Source organism: Kogia breviceps, unplaced genomic scaffold, assembly GCF_026419965.1.
Source record: "Kogia breviceps isolate mKogBre1 unplaced genomic scaffold, mKogBre1 haplotype 1 scaffold_243, whole genome shotgun sequence".
NCBI classification, from domain to species: domain Eukaryota; kingdom Metazoa; phylum Chordata; class Mammalia; order Artiodactyla; family Physeteridae; genus Kogia; species Kogia breviceps.
Window position 1 is genome coordinate 35001 of NW_026711682.1, and position 12500 is coordinate 47500.

At 77.8% G+C, this 12500-nt stretch overlaps 11 non-coding genes across 11 annotated transcripts; all 11 read right to left on the reverse strand.

Annotated features, from left to right (window-relative positions):
* Nucleotides 1-594: 594 nt before the first annotated feature.
* LOC131749619 (5S ribosomal RNA) lies at nucleotides 595-713 on the reverse strand. Its single transcript, XR_009333675.1, has one exon. It is a non-coding gene; the product is annotated as a 5S ribosomal RNA (ribosomal RNA).
* Nucleotides 714-1756: 1043 nt separating this feature from the next.
* Nucleotides 1757-1875, reverse strand: LOC131749584 (5S ribosomal RNA). Its single transcript, XR_009333641.1, has one exon. It is a non-coding gene; the product is annotated as a 5S ribosomal RNA (ribosomal RNA).
* A 1030-nt stretch (nucleotides 1876-2905) lies between these two features.
* On the reverse strand, nucleotides 2906-3024 carry LOC131749620 (5S ribosomal RNA). The gene has a single exon (XR_009333676.1). It is a non-coding gene; the product is annotated as a 5S ribosomal RNA (ribosomal RNA).
* A 1036-nt stretch (nucleotides 3025-4060) lies between these two features.
* LOC131749621 (5S ribosomal RNA) lies at nucleotides 4061-4179 on the reverse strand. Its single transcript, XR_009333677.1, has one exon. It is a non-coding gene; the product is annotated as a 5S ribosomal RNA (ribosomal RNA).
* A 1045-nt stretch (nucleotides 4180-5224) lies between these two features.
* LOC131749622 (5S ribosomal RNA) lies at nucleotides 5225-5343 on the reverse strand. Its single transcript, XR_009333678.1, has one exon. It is a non-coding gene; the product is annotated as a 5S ribosomal RNA (ribosomal RNA).
* Nucleotides 5344-6379: 1036 nt separating this feature from the next.
* Nucleotides 6380-6498, reverse strand: LOC131749586 (5S ribosomal RNA). Its single transcript, XR_009333643.1, has one exon. It is a non-coding gene; the product is annotated as a 5S ribosomal RNA (ribosomal RNA).
* A 1029-nt stretch (nucleotides 6499-7527) lies between these two features.
* On the reverse strand, nucleotides 7528-7646 carry LOC131749624 (5S ribosomal RNA). The gene has a single exon (XR_009333680.1). It is a non-coding gene; the product is annotated as a 5S ribosomal RNA (ribosomal RNA).
* Nucleotides 7647-8682: 1036 nt separating this feature from the next.
* Nucleotides 8683-8801, reverse strand: LOC131749625 (5S ribosomal RNA). The gene has a single exon (XR_009333681.1). It is a non-coding gene; the product is annotated as a 5S ribosomal RNA (ribosomal RNA).
* A 1028-nt stretch (nucleotides 8802-9829) lies between these two features.
* On the reverse strand, nucleotides 9830-9948 carry LOC131749626 (5S ribosomal RNA). The gene has a single exon (XR_009333682.1). It is a non-coding gene; the product is annotated as a 5S ribosomal RNA (ribosomal RNA).
* Nucleotides 9949-10984: 1036 nt separating this feature from the next.
* LOC131749585 (5S ribosomal RNA) lies at nucleotides 10985-11103 on the reverse strand. Its single transcript, XR_009333642.1, has one exon. It is a non-coding gene; the product is annotated as a 5S ribosomal RNA (ribosomal RNA).
* Nucleotides 11104-12133: 1030 nt separating this feature from the next.
* LOC131749627 (5S ribosomal RNA) lies at nucleotides 12134-12252 on the reverse strand. Its single transcript, XR_009333683.1, has one exon. It is a non-coding gene; the product is annotated as a 5S ribosomal RNA (ribosomal RNA).
* Nucleotides 12253-12500: the final 248 nt, after the last annotated feature.

A 12500-nucleotide genomic window follows, 5' to 3' on the forward strand; every position in this document is an offset into this window, starting at 1 on the left:
GCACGGCCAGCCGCCGAGCACGGGACCCCGACCCTGGTGGCCGGCAAGGCGCGGGGGCGGCGGCCCTGGCCCCCGATGCCTCTCCCGCCCCCGGCCGTGGCGCAACGGCGGAGGGAGGGCTTGTCCCGCAGGCAGCCGTGCACAGACACACCGGCAGACAGGTGGCTGCGCCGGAGCCGGCTGGCCGCCGCTGGCGGCGGCCAAGTGCGGGCCGAGCGGCTCGCGGGCCGCACGGACGGCCCGCGGGCCTGCGGCGCAGTCTGGGACCGGGCCAGCCACCCCCGGAGCGTCACGTGGGCCGCCGGCCACCGGGGCCGCCTTTCTGGCCGCCTGGCCGGCCAGGGGGGCGGGCAGTGCCCCCTCCAGAGCGCGCTGTGGTGGGAGGGGCCGGAGGAGACGGGGCCTGCAGAGGCGCCCGGACGTGCGGGCGGGGGTGGGCGGCGCGGGGAAAGGGGTGGAGGCAGGGGGTGGGGGGTGGGGGGTGGGGGGTGGGGTGGGGTTGGGCGAGGGGTGCGGGGGGCGTGGGGGCGTGGCGCGGAGGCGGCCTCGGCCGCGGGCTACTAAAAGGGAAGGCAGGCGGGGCGGGAGGCAAAAAGCCTACAGCACCCGGTATTCCCAGGCGGTCTCCCATCCAAGTACTAACCAGGCCCGACCCTGCTTAGCTTCCGAGATCAGACGAGATCGGGCGCGTTCAGGGTGGTATGGCCGTAGACGGGGGCGAGGGCCGCGGGCTGCCTCTTGAGGAGCCGCTTCGCCGGCGCCGGCGCCTCCCCGACAGCCCGACGGCCCGTCCGCCCCGGCAGGGACCCGCCGCCCGCCCAGCCGGGGGGATGCAGGCCTCGGGTACCGCGGGGTGGAGGAGGGCCGGGTGGGGTGTGGGCGACCTCCCGGCCCAGGCCGGGCGGGAACCCAGCAAACCCTTCGGCGCTTGGCGCCCCGCCCCCCATCCCGCACGTCGCCCCCAGGAACGAGGCCCCGGAGGCTTCAGGGCCCGGGGCCGGCGGTCCGTTGTGCATTCCCCACCCCCACCCCCCTGCCCCGCCCACGCGGCGCTAGGCGCAGCCCCACCGCAGCCCGGGCTGGCCATCCATCCGGCCCGACAGCAGTTGGCCCGAAGCCACTGGGAGCCACCGTGGAGTCGGCAAGGCCCCTTGGCGCCGTAGCACGGCCAGCCGCCGAGCACGGGACCCCGACCCTGGTGGCCAGCAAGGCGCGGGGGCGGCGGCCCTGGCCCCCGATGCCTCTCCCGCCCCCGGCCGTGGCGCAACGGCGGAGGGAGGGCTTGTCCCGCAGGCAGCCGTGCACAGACACACCGGCAGACAGGTGGCTGCGCCGGAGCCGGCTGGCCGCCGCTGGCGGCGGCCAAGTGCGGGCCGAGCGGCTCGCGGGCCGCACGGACGGCCCGCGGGCCTGCGGCGCAGTCTGGGTCCGGGCCAGCCACCCCCGGAGCGTCACGTGGGCCGCCGGCCACCGGGGCCGCCTTTCTGGCCGCCTGGCCGGCCAGGGGGGCGGGCAGTGGCCCCTCCAGAGCGCGCTGTGGTGGGAGGGGCCGGAGGAGACGGGGCCTGCAGAGGCGCCCGGACGTGCGGGCGGGGGTGGGCGGCGCGGGGAAAGGGGTGGAGGCAGGGGGTGGGGGGTGGGGGGTGGGGGGTGGGGTGGGGTTGGGCGAGGGGTGCGGGGGGCGTGGGGGCGTGGCGCGGAGGCGGCCTCGGCCGCGGGCTACTAAAAGGGAAGGCAGGCGGGGCGGGAGGCAAAAAGCCTACAGCACCCGGTATTCCCAGGCGGTCTCCCATCCAAGTACTAACCAGGCCCGACCCTGCTTAGCTTCCGAGATCAGACGAGATCGGGCGCGTTCAGGGTGGTATGGCCGTAGCCGGGGGCGAGGGCCGCGGGCTGCCTCTTGAGGAGCCGCTTCGCCGGCGCCGGCGCCTCCCCGACAGCCCGACGGCCCGTCCGCCCCGGCAGGGCCCCGCCGCCCGCCCAGCCGGGGGGATGCAGGCCTCGGGTACCGCGGGGTGGAGGAGGGCCGGGTGGGGTGTGGGCGACCTCCCGGCCCAGGCCGGGCGGGAACCCAGCAAACCCTTCGGCGCTTGGCGCCCCGCCCCCCATCCCGCACGTCGCCCCCAGGAACGAGGCCCCGGAGGCTTCAGGGCCCGGGGCCGGCGGTCCGTTGTGCATTCCCCACCCCCACCCCCCTGCCCCGCCCACGCGGCGCTAGGCGCAGCCCCACCGCAGCCCGGGCTGGCCATCCATCCGGCCCGACAGCAGTTGGCCCGAAGCCACTGGGAGCCACCGTGGAGTCGGGAAGGCCCCTTGGCGCCGTAGCACGGCCAGCCGTCGAGCACGGGACCCCGACCCTGGTGGCCGGCAAGGCGCGGGGGCGGCGGCCCTGGCCCCCGATGCCTCTCCCGTCCCCGGCCGTGGCGCAACGGCGGAGGGAGGGCTTGTCCCGCAGGCAGCCGTGCACAGACACACCGGCAGACAGGTGGCTGCGCCGGAGCCGGCTGGCCGCCGCTGGCGGCGGCCAAGTGCGGGCCGAGCGGCTCGCGGGCCGCACGGACGGCCCGCGGGCCTGCGGCGCAGTCTGGGTCCGGGCCAGCCACCCCCGGAGCGTCACGTGGGCCGCCGGCCACCGGGGCCGCCTTTCTGGCCGCCTGGCCGGCCAGGGGGGCGGGCAGTGCCCCCTCCAGAGCGCGCTGTGGTGGGAGGGGCCGGAGGAGACGGGGCCTGCAGAGGCGCCCGGACGTGCGGGCGGGGGTGGGCGGCGCGGGGAAAGGGGTGGAGGGTGGGGGGTGGGGGGTGGGGTGGGGTTGGGCGAGGGGTGCGGGGGGCGTGGGGGCGTGGCGCGGAGGCGGCCTCGGCCGCGGGCTACTAAAAGGGAAGGCAGGCGGGGCGGGAGGCAAAAAGCCTACAGCACCCGGTATTCCCAGGCGGTCTCCCATCCAAGTACTAACCAGGCCCGACCCTGCTTAGCTTCCGAGATCAGACGAGATCGGGCGCGTTCAGGGTGGTATGGCCGTAGACGGGGGCGAGGGCCGCGGGCTGCCTCTTGAGGAGCCGCTTCGCCGGCGCCGGCGCCTCCCCGACAGCCCGACGGCCCGTCCGCCCCGGCAGGGCCCCGCCGCCCGCCCAGCCGGGGGGATGCAGGCCTCGGGTACCGCGGGGTGGAGGAGGGCCGGGTGGGGTGTGGGCGACCTCCCGGCCCAGGCCGGGCGGGAACCCAGCAAACCCTTCGGCGCTTGGCGCCCCGCCCCCCATCCCGCACGTCGCCCCCAGGAACGAGGCCCCGGAGGCTTCAGGGCCCGGGGCCGGCGGTCCGTTGTGCATTCCCCACCCCCACCCCCCTGCCCCGCCCACGCGGCGCTAGGCGCAGCCCCACCGCAGCCCGGGCTGGCCATCCATCCGGCCCGACAGCAGTTGGCCCGAAGCCACTGGGAGCCACCGTGGAGTCGGCAAGGCCCCTTGGCGCCGTAGCACGGCCAGCCGCCGAGCACGGGACCCCGACCCTGGTGGCCGGCAAGGCGCGGGGGCGGCGGCCCTGGCCCCCGATGCCTCTCCCGTCCCCGGCCGAGACGCAACGGCGGAGGGAGGGCTTGTCCCGCAGGCAGCCGTGCACAGACACACCGGCAGACAGGTGGCTGCGCCGGAGCCGGCTGGCCGCCGCTGGCGGCGGCCAAGTGCGGGCCGAGCGGCTCGCGGGCCGCACGGACGGCCCGCGGGCCTGCGGCGCAGTCTGGGTCCGGGCCAGCCACCCCCGGAGCGTCACGTGGGCCGCCGGCCACCGGGGCCGCCTTTCTGGCCGCCTGGCCGGCCAGGGGGGCGGGCAGTGCCCCCTCCAGAGCGCGCTGTGGTGGGAGGGGCCGGAGGAGACGGGGCCTGCAGAGGCGCCCGGACGTGCGGGCGGGGGTGGGCGGCGCGGGGAAAGGGGTGGAGGCAGGGGGTGGGGGGTGGGGGGTGGGGTGGGGTTGGGCGAGGGGTGCGGGGGGCGTGGGGGCGTGGCGCGGAGGCGGCCTCGGCCGCGGGCTACTAAAAGGGAAGGCAGGCGGGGCGGGAGGCAAAAAGCCTACAGCACCCGGTATTCCCAGGCGGTCTCCCATCCAAGTACTAACCAGGCCCGACCCTGCTTAGCTTCCGAGATCAGACGAGATCGGGCGCGTTCAGGGTGGTATGGCCGTAGACGGGGGCGAGGGCCGCGGGCTGCCTCTTGAGGAGCCGCTTCGCCGGCGCCGGCGCCTCCCCGACAGCCCGACGGCCCGTCCGCCCCGGCAGGGCCCCGCCGCCCGCCCAGCCGGGGGGATGCAGGCCTCGGGTACCGCGGGGTGGAGGAGGGGCGGGTGGGGTGTGGGCGACCTCCCGGCCCAGGCCGGGCGGGAACCCAGCAAACCCTTCGGCGCTTGGCGCCCCGCCCCCCATCCCGCACGTCGCCCCCAGGAACGAGGCCCCGGAGGCTTCAGGGCCCGGGGCCGGCGGTCCGTTGTGCATTCCCCACCCCCACCCCCCTGCCCCGCCCACGCGGCGCTAGGCGCAGCCCCACCGCAGCCCGGGCTGGCCATCCATCCGGCCCGACAGCAGTTGGCCCGAAGCCACTGGGAGCCACCGTGGAGTCGGCAAGGCCCCTTGGCGCTGTAGCACGGCCAGCCGCCGAGCACGGGACCCCGACCCTGGTGGCCGGCAAGGCGCGGGGGCGGCGGCCCTGGCCCCCGATGCCTCTCCCGCCCCCGGCCGTGGCGCAACGGCGGAGGGAGGGCTTGTCCCGCAGGCAGCCGTGCACAGACACACCGGCAGACAGGTGGCTGCGCCGGAGCCGGCTGGCCGCCGCTGGCGGCGGCCAAGTGCGGGCCGAGCGGCTCGCGGGCCGCACGGACGGCCCGCGGGCCTGCGGCGCAGTCTGGGTCCGGGCCAGCCACCCCCGGAGCGTCACGTGGGCCGCCGGCCACCGGGGCCGCCTTTCTGGCCGCCTGGCCGGCCAGGGGGGCGGGCAGTGCCCCCTCCAGAGCGCGCTGTGGTGGGAGGGGCCGGAGGAGACGGGGCCTGCAGAGGGGCCCGGACGTGCGGGCGGGGGTGGGCGGCGCGGGGAAAGGGGTGGAGGCAGGGGGTGGGGGGTGGGGGGTGGGAGGTGGGGGGTGGGGTTGGTCGAGGGGTGCGGGGGGCGTGGGGGCGTGGCGCGGAGGCGGCCTCGGCCGCGGGCTACTAAAAGGGAAGGCAAGCGGGGCGGGAGGCAAAAAGCCTACAGCACCCGGTATTCCCAGGCGGTCTCCCATCCAAGTACTAACCAGGCCCGACCCTGCTTAGCTTCCGAGATCAGACGAGATCGGGCGCGTTCAGGGTGGTATGGCCGTAGACGGGGGCGAGGGCCGCGGGCTGCCTCTTGAGGAGCCGCTTCGCCGGCGCCGGCGCCTCCCCGACAGCCCGACGGCCCGTCCGCCCCGGCAGGGCCCCGCCGCCCGCCCAGCCGGGGGGATGCAGGCCTCGGGTACCGCGGGGTGGAGGAGGGCCGGGTGGGGTGTGGGCGACCTCCCGGCCCAGGCCGGGCGGGAACCCAGCAAACCCTTCGGCGCTTGGCGCCCCGCCCCCCATCCCGCACGTCGCCCCCAGGAACGAGGCCCCGGAGGCTTCAGGGCCCGGGGCCGGCGGTCCGTTGTGCATTCCCCACCCCCACCCCCCTGCCCCGCCCACGCGGCGCTAGGCGCAGCCCCACCGCAGCCCGGGCTGGCCATCCATCCGGCCCGACAGCAGTTGGCCCAAAGCCACTGGGAGCCACCGTGGAGTCGGCAAGGCCCCTTGGCGCCGTAGCACGGCCAGCCGCCGAGCACGGGACCCCGACCCTGGTGGCCGGCAAGGCGCGGGGGCGGCGGCCCTGGCCCCCGATGCCTCTCCCGCCCCCGGCCGTGGCGCAACGGCGGAGGGAGGGCTTGTCCCGCAGGCAGCCGTGCACAGACACACCGGCAGACAGGTGGCTGCGCCGGAGCCGGCTGGCCGCCGCTGGCGGCGGCCAAGTGCGGGCCGAGCGGCTCGCGGGCCGCACGGACGGCCCGCGGGCCTGCGGCGCAGTCTGGGTCCGGGCCAGCCACCCCCGGAGCGTCACGTGGGCCGCCGGCCACCGGGGCCGCCTTTCTGGCCGCCTGGCCGGCCAGGGGGGCGGGCAGTGCCCCCTCCAGAGCGCGCTGTGGTGGGAGGGGCCGGAGGAGACGGGGCCTGCAGAGGCGCCCGGACGTGCGGGCGGGGGTGGGCGGCGCGGGGAAAGGGGTGGAGGCAGGGGGTGGGGGGTGGGGGGTGGGGTGGGGTTGGGCGAGGGGTGCGGGGGGCGTGGGGGCGTGGCGCGGAGGCGGCCTCGGCCGCGGGCTACTAAAAGGGAAGGCAGGCGGGGCGGGAGGCAAAAAGCCTACAGCACCCGGTATTCCCAGGCGGTCTCCCATCCAAGTACTAACCAGGCCCGACCCTGCTTAGCTTCCGAGATCAGACGAGATCGGGCGCGTTCAGGGTGGTATGGTCGTAGACGGGGGCGAGGGCCGCGGGCTGCCTCTTGAGGAGCCGCTTCGCCGGCGCCGGCGCCTCCCCGACAGCCCGACGGCCCGTCCGCCCCGGCAGGGCCCCGCCGCCCGCCCAGCCGGGGGGATGCAGGCCTCGGGTACCGCGGGGTGGAGGAGGGCCGGGTGGGGTGTGGGCGACCTCCCGGCCCAGGCCGGGCGGGAACCCAGCAAACCCTTCGGCGCTTGGCGCCCCGCCCCCCATCCCGCACGTCGCCCCCAGGAACGAGGCCCCGGAGGCTTCAGGGCCCGGGGCCGGCGGTCCGTTGTGCATTCCCCACCCCCACCCCCCTGCCCCGCCCACGCGGCGCTAGGCGCAGCCCCACCGCAGCCCGGGCTGGCCATCCATCCGGCCCGACAGCAGTTGGCCCGAAGCCACTGGGAGCCACCGTGGAGTCGGCAAGGCCCCTTGGCGCCGTAGCACGGCCAGCCGCCGAGCACGGGACCCCGACCCTGGTGGCCGGCAAGGCGCGGGGGCGGCGGCCCTGGCCCCCGATGCCTCTCCCGCCCCCGGCCGTGGCGCAACGGCGGAGGGAGGGCTTGTCCCGCAGGCAGCCGTGCACAGACACACCGGCAGACAGGTGGCTGCGCCGGAGCCGGCTGGCCGCCGCTGGCGGCGGCCAAGTGCGGGCCGAGCGGCTCGCGGGCCGCACGGACGGCCCGCGGGCCTGCGGCGCAGTCTGGGTCCGGGCCAGCCACCCCCGGAGCGTCACGTGGGCCGCCGGCCACCGGGGCCGCCTTTCTGGCCGCCTGGCCGGCCAGGGGGGCGGGCAGTGCCCCCTCCAGAGCGCGCTGTGGTGGGAGGGGCCGGAGGAGACGGGGCCTGCAGAGGCGCCCGGACGTGCGGGCGGGGGTGGGCGGCGCGGGGAAAGGGGTGGAGGCAGGGGGTGGGGGGTGGGGTGGGGTTGGGCGAGGGGTGCGGGGGGCGTGGGGGCGTGGCGCGGAGGCGGCCTCGGCCGCGGGCTACTAAAAGGGAAGGCAGGCGGGGCGGGAGGCAAAAAGCCTACAGCACCCGGTATTCCCAGGCGGTCTCCCATCCAAGTACTAACCAGGCCCGACCCTGCTTAGCTTCCGAGATCAGACGAGATCGGGCGCGTTCAGGGTGGTATGGCCGTAGACGGGGGCGAGGGCCGCGGGCTGCCTCTTGAGGAGCCGCTTCGCCGGCGCCGGCGCCTCCCCGACAGCCCGACGGCCCGTCCGCCCCGGCAGGGCCCCGCCGCCCGCCCAGCCGGGGGGATGCAGGCCTCGGGTACCGCGGGGTGGAGGAGGGCCGGGTGGGGTGTGGGCGACCTCCCGGCCCAGGCCGGGCGGGAACCCAGCAAACCCTTCGGCGCTTGGCGCCCCGCCCCCCATCCCGCACGTCGCCCCCAGGAACGAGGCCCCGGAGGCTTCAGGGCCCGGGGCCGGCGGTCCGTTGTGCATTCCCCACCCCCACCCCCCTGCCCCGCCCACGCGGCGCTAGGCGCAGCCCCACCGCAGCCCGGGCTGGCCATCCATCCGGCCCGACAGCAGTTGGCCCGAAGCCACTGGGAGCCACCGTGGAGTCGGCAAGGCCCCTTGGCGCCGTAGCACGGCCAGCCGCCGAGCACGGGACCCCGACCCTGGTGGCCGGCAAGGCGCGGGGGCGGCGGCCCTGGCCCCCGATGCCTCTCCCGCCCCCGGCCGTGGCGCAACGGCGGAGGGAGGGCTTGTCCCGCAGGCAGCCGTGCACAGACACACCGGCAGACAGGTGGCTGCGCCGGAGCCGGCTGGCCGCCGCTGGCGGCGGCCAAGTGCGGGCCGAGCGGCTCGCGGGCCGCACGGACGGCCCGCGGGCCTGCGGCGCAGTCTGGGTCCGGGCCAGCCACCCCCGGAGCGTCACGTGGGCCGCCGGCCACCGGGGCCGCCTTTCTGGCCGCCTGGCCGGCCAGGGGGGCGGGCAGTGCCCCCTCCAGAGCGCGCTGTGGTGGGAGGGGCCGGAGGAGACGGGGCCTGCAGAGGCGCCCGGACGTGCGGGCGGGGGTGGGCGGCGCGGGGAAAGGGGTGGAGGCAGGGGGTGGGGGGTGGGGGGTGGGGTGGGGTTGGGCGAGGGGTGCGGGGGGCGTGGGGGCGTGGCGCGGAGGCGGCCTCGGCCGCGGGCTACTAAAAGGGAAGGCAGGCGGGGCGGGAGGCAAAAAGCCTACAGCACCCGGTATTCCCAGGCGGTCTCCCATCCAAGTACTAACCAGGCCCGACCCTGCTTAGCTTCCGAGATCAGACGAGATCGGGCGCGTTCAGGGTGGTATGGCCGTAGACGGGGGCGAGGGCCGCGGGCTGCCTCTTGAGGAGCCGCTTCGCCGGCGCCGGCGCCTCCCCGACAGCCCGACGGCCCGTCCGCCCCGCAGGGCCCCGCCGCCCGCCCAGCCGGGGGGATGCAGGCCTCGGGTACCGCGGGGTGGAGGAGGGGCGGGTGGGGTGTGGGCGACCTCCCGGCCCAGGCCGGGCGGGAACCCAGCAAACCCTTCGGCGCTTGGCGCCCCGCCCCCCATCCCGCACGTCGCCCCCAGGAACGAGGCCCCGGAGGCTTCAGGGCCCGGGGCCGGCGGTCCGTTGTGCATTCCCCACCCCCACCCCCCTGCCCCGCCCACGCGGCGCTAGGCGCAGCCCCACCGCAGCCCGGGCTGGCCATCCATCCGGCCCGACAGCAGTTGGCCCGAAGCCACTGGGAGCCACCGTGGAGTCGGCAAGGCCCCTTGGCGCCGTAGCACGGCCAGCCGCCGAGCACGGGACCCCGACCCTGGTGGCCGGCAAGGCGCGGGGGCGGCGGCCCTGGCCCCCGATGCCTCTCCCGCCCCCGGCCGTGGCGCAACGGCGGAGGGAGGGCTTGTCCCGCAGGCAGCCGTGCACAGACACACCGGCAGACAGGTGGCTGCGCCGGAGCCGGCTGGCCGCCGCTGGCGGCGGCCAAGTGCGGGCCGAGCGGCTCGCGGGCCGCACGGACGGCCCGCGGGCCTGCGGCGCAGTCTGGGTCCGGGCCAGCCACCCCCGGAGCGTCACGTGGGCCGCCGGCCACCGGGGCCGCCTTTCTGGCCGCCTGGCCGGCCAGGGGGGCGGGCAGTGCCCCCTCCAGAGCGCGCTGTGGTGGGAGGGGCCGGAGGAGACGGGGCCTGCAGAGGCGCCCGGACGTGCGGGCGGGGGTGGGCGGCGCGGGGAAAGGGGTGGAGGCAGGGGGTGGGGGGTGGGGTGGGGTTGGGCGAGGGGTGCGGGGGGCGTGGGGGCGTGGCGCGGAGGCGGCCTCGGCCGCGGGCTACTAAAAGGGAAGGCAGGCGGGGCGGGAGGCAAAAAGCCTACAGCACCCGGTATTCCCAGGCGGTCTCCCATCCAAGTACTAACCAGGCCCGACCCTGCTTAGCTTCCGAGATCAGACGAGATCGGGCGCGTTCAGGGTGGTATGGCCGTAGACGGGGGCGAGGGCCGCGGGCTGCCTCTTGAGGAGCCGCTTCGCCGGCGCCGGCGCCTCCCCGACAGCCCGACGGCCCGTCCGCCCCGGCAGGGCCCCGCCGCCCGCCCAGCCGGGGGGATGCAGGCCTCGGGTACCGCGGGGTGGAGGAGGGCCGGGTGGGGTGTGGGCGACCTCCCGGCCCAGGCCGGGCGGGAACCCAGCAAACCCTTCGGCGCTTGGCGCCCCGCCCCCCATCCCGCACGTCGCCCCCAGGAACGAGGCCCCGGAGGCTTCAGGGCCCGGGGCCGGCGGTCCGTTGTGCATTCCCCACCCCCACCCCCCTGCCCCGCCCACGCGGCGCTAGGCGCAGCCCCACCGCAGCCCGGGCTGGCCATCCATCCGGCCCGACAGCAGTTGGCCCGAAGCCACTGGGAGCCACCGTGGAGTCGGCAAGGCCCCTTGGCGCCGTAGCACGGCCAGCCGCCGAGCACGGGACCCCGACCCTGGTGGCCGGCAAGGCGCGGGGGCGGCGGCCCTGGCCCCCGATGCCTCTCCCGTCCCCGGCCGAGACGCAACGGCGGAGGGAGGGCTTGTCCCGCAGGCAGCCGTGCACAGACACACCGGCAGACAGGTGGCTGCGCCGGAGCCGGCTGGCCGCCGCTGGCGGCGGCCAAGTGCGGGCCGAGCGGCTCGCGGGCCGCACGGACGGCCCGCGGGCCTGCGGCGCAGTCTGGGTCCGGGCCAGCCACCCCCGGAGCGTCACGTGGGCCGCCGGCCACCGGGGCCGCCTTTCTGGCCGCCTGGCCGGCCAGGGGGGCGGGCAGTGCCCCCTCCAGAGCGCGCTGTGGTGGGAGGGGCTGGAGGAGACGGGGCCTGCAGAGGCGCCCGGACGTGCGGGCGGGGGTGGGCGGCGCGGGGAAAGGGGTGGAGGCAGGGGGTGGGGGGTGGGGGGTGGGGTGGGGTTGGGCGAGGGGTGCGGGGGGCGTGGGGGCGTGGCGCGGAGGCGGCCTCGGCCGCGGGCTACTAAAAGGGAAGGCAGGCGGGGCGGGAGGCAAAAAGCCTACAGCACCCGGTATTCCCAGGCGGTCTCCCATCCAAGTACTAACCAGGCCCGACCCTGCTTAGCTTCCGAGATCAGACGAGATCGGGCGCGTTCAGGGTGGTATGGCCGTAGCCGGGGGCGAGGGCCGCGGGCTGCCTCTTGAGGAGCCGCTTCGCCGGCGCCGGCGCCTCCCCGACAGCCCGACGGCCCGTCCGCCCCGGCAGGGCCCCGCCGCCCGCCCAGCCGGGGGGATGCAGGCCTCGGGTACCGCGGGGTGGAGGAGGGCCGGGTGGGGTGTGGGCGACCTCCCGGCCCAGGCCGGGCGGGAACCCAGCAAACCCTTCGGCGCTTGGCGCCCCGCCCCCCATCCCGCACGTCGCCCCCAGGAACGAGGCCCCGGAGGCTTCAGGGCCCGGGGCCGGCGGTCCGTTGTGCATTCCCCACCCCCACCCCCCTGCCCCGCCCACGCGGCGCTAGGCGCAGCCCCACCGCAGCCCGGGCTGGCCATCCATCCGGCCCGACAGCAGTTGGCCCGAAGCCACTGGGAGCCACCGTGGAGTCGGGAAGGCCCCTTGGCGCCGTAGCACGGCCAGCCGCCGAGCACGGGACCCCGACCCTGGTGGCCGGCAAGGCGCGGGGGCGGCGGCCCTGGCCCCCGATGCCTCTCCCGTCCCCGGCCGTGGCGCAACGGCGGAGGGAGGGCTTGTCCCGCAGGCAGCCGTGCACAGACACACCGGCAGACAGGTGGCTGCGCCGGAGCCGGCTGGCCGCCGCTGGCGGCGGCCAAGTGCGGGCCGAGCGGCTCGCGGGCCGCACGGACGGCCCGCGGGCCTGCGGCGCAGTCTGGGTCCGGGCCAGCCACCCCCGGAGCGTCACGTGGGCCGCCGGCCACCGGGGCCGCCTTTCTGGCCGCCTGGCCGGCCAGGGGGGCGGGCAGTGCCCCCTCCAGAGCGCGCTGTGGTGGGAGGGGCCGGAGGAGACGGGGCCTGCAGAGGCGCCCGGACGTGCGGGCGGGGGTGGGCGGCGCGGGGAAAGGGGTGGAGGGTGGGGGGTGGGGGGTGGGGTGGGGTTGGGCGAGGGGTGCGGGGGGCGTGGGGGCGTGGCGCGGAGGCGGCCTCGGCCGCGGGCTACTAAAAGGGAAGGCAGGCGGGGCGGGAGGCAAAAAGCCTACAGCACCCGGTATTCCCAGGCGGTCTCCCATCCAAGTACTAACCAGGCCCGACCCTGCTTAGCTTCCGAGATCAGACGAGATCGGGCGCGTTCAGGGTGGTATGGCCGTAGACGGGGGCGAGGGCCGCGGGCTGCCTCTTGAGGAGCCGCTTCGCCGGCGCCGGCGCCTCCCCGACAGCCCGACGGCCCGTCCGCCCCGGCAGGGCCCCGCCGCCCGCCCAGCCGGGGGGATGCAGGCCTCGGGTACCGCGGGGTGGAGGAGGGCCGGGTGGGGTGTGGGCGACCTCCCGGCCCAGGCCGGGCGGGAACCCAGCAAACCCTTCGGCGCTTGGCGCCCCGCCCCCCATCCCGCACGTCGCCC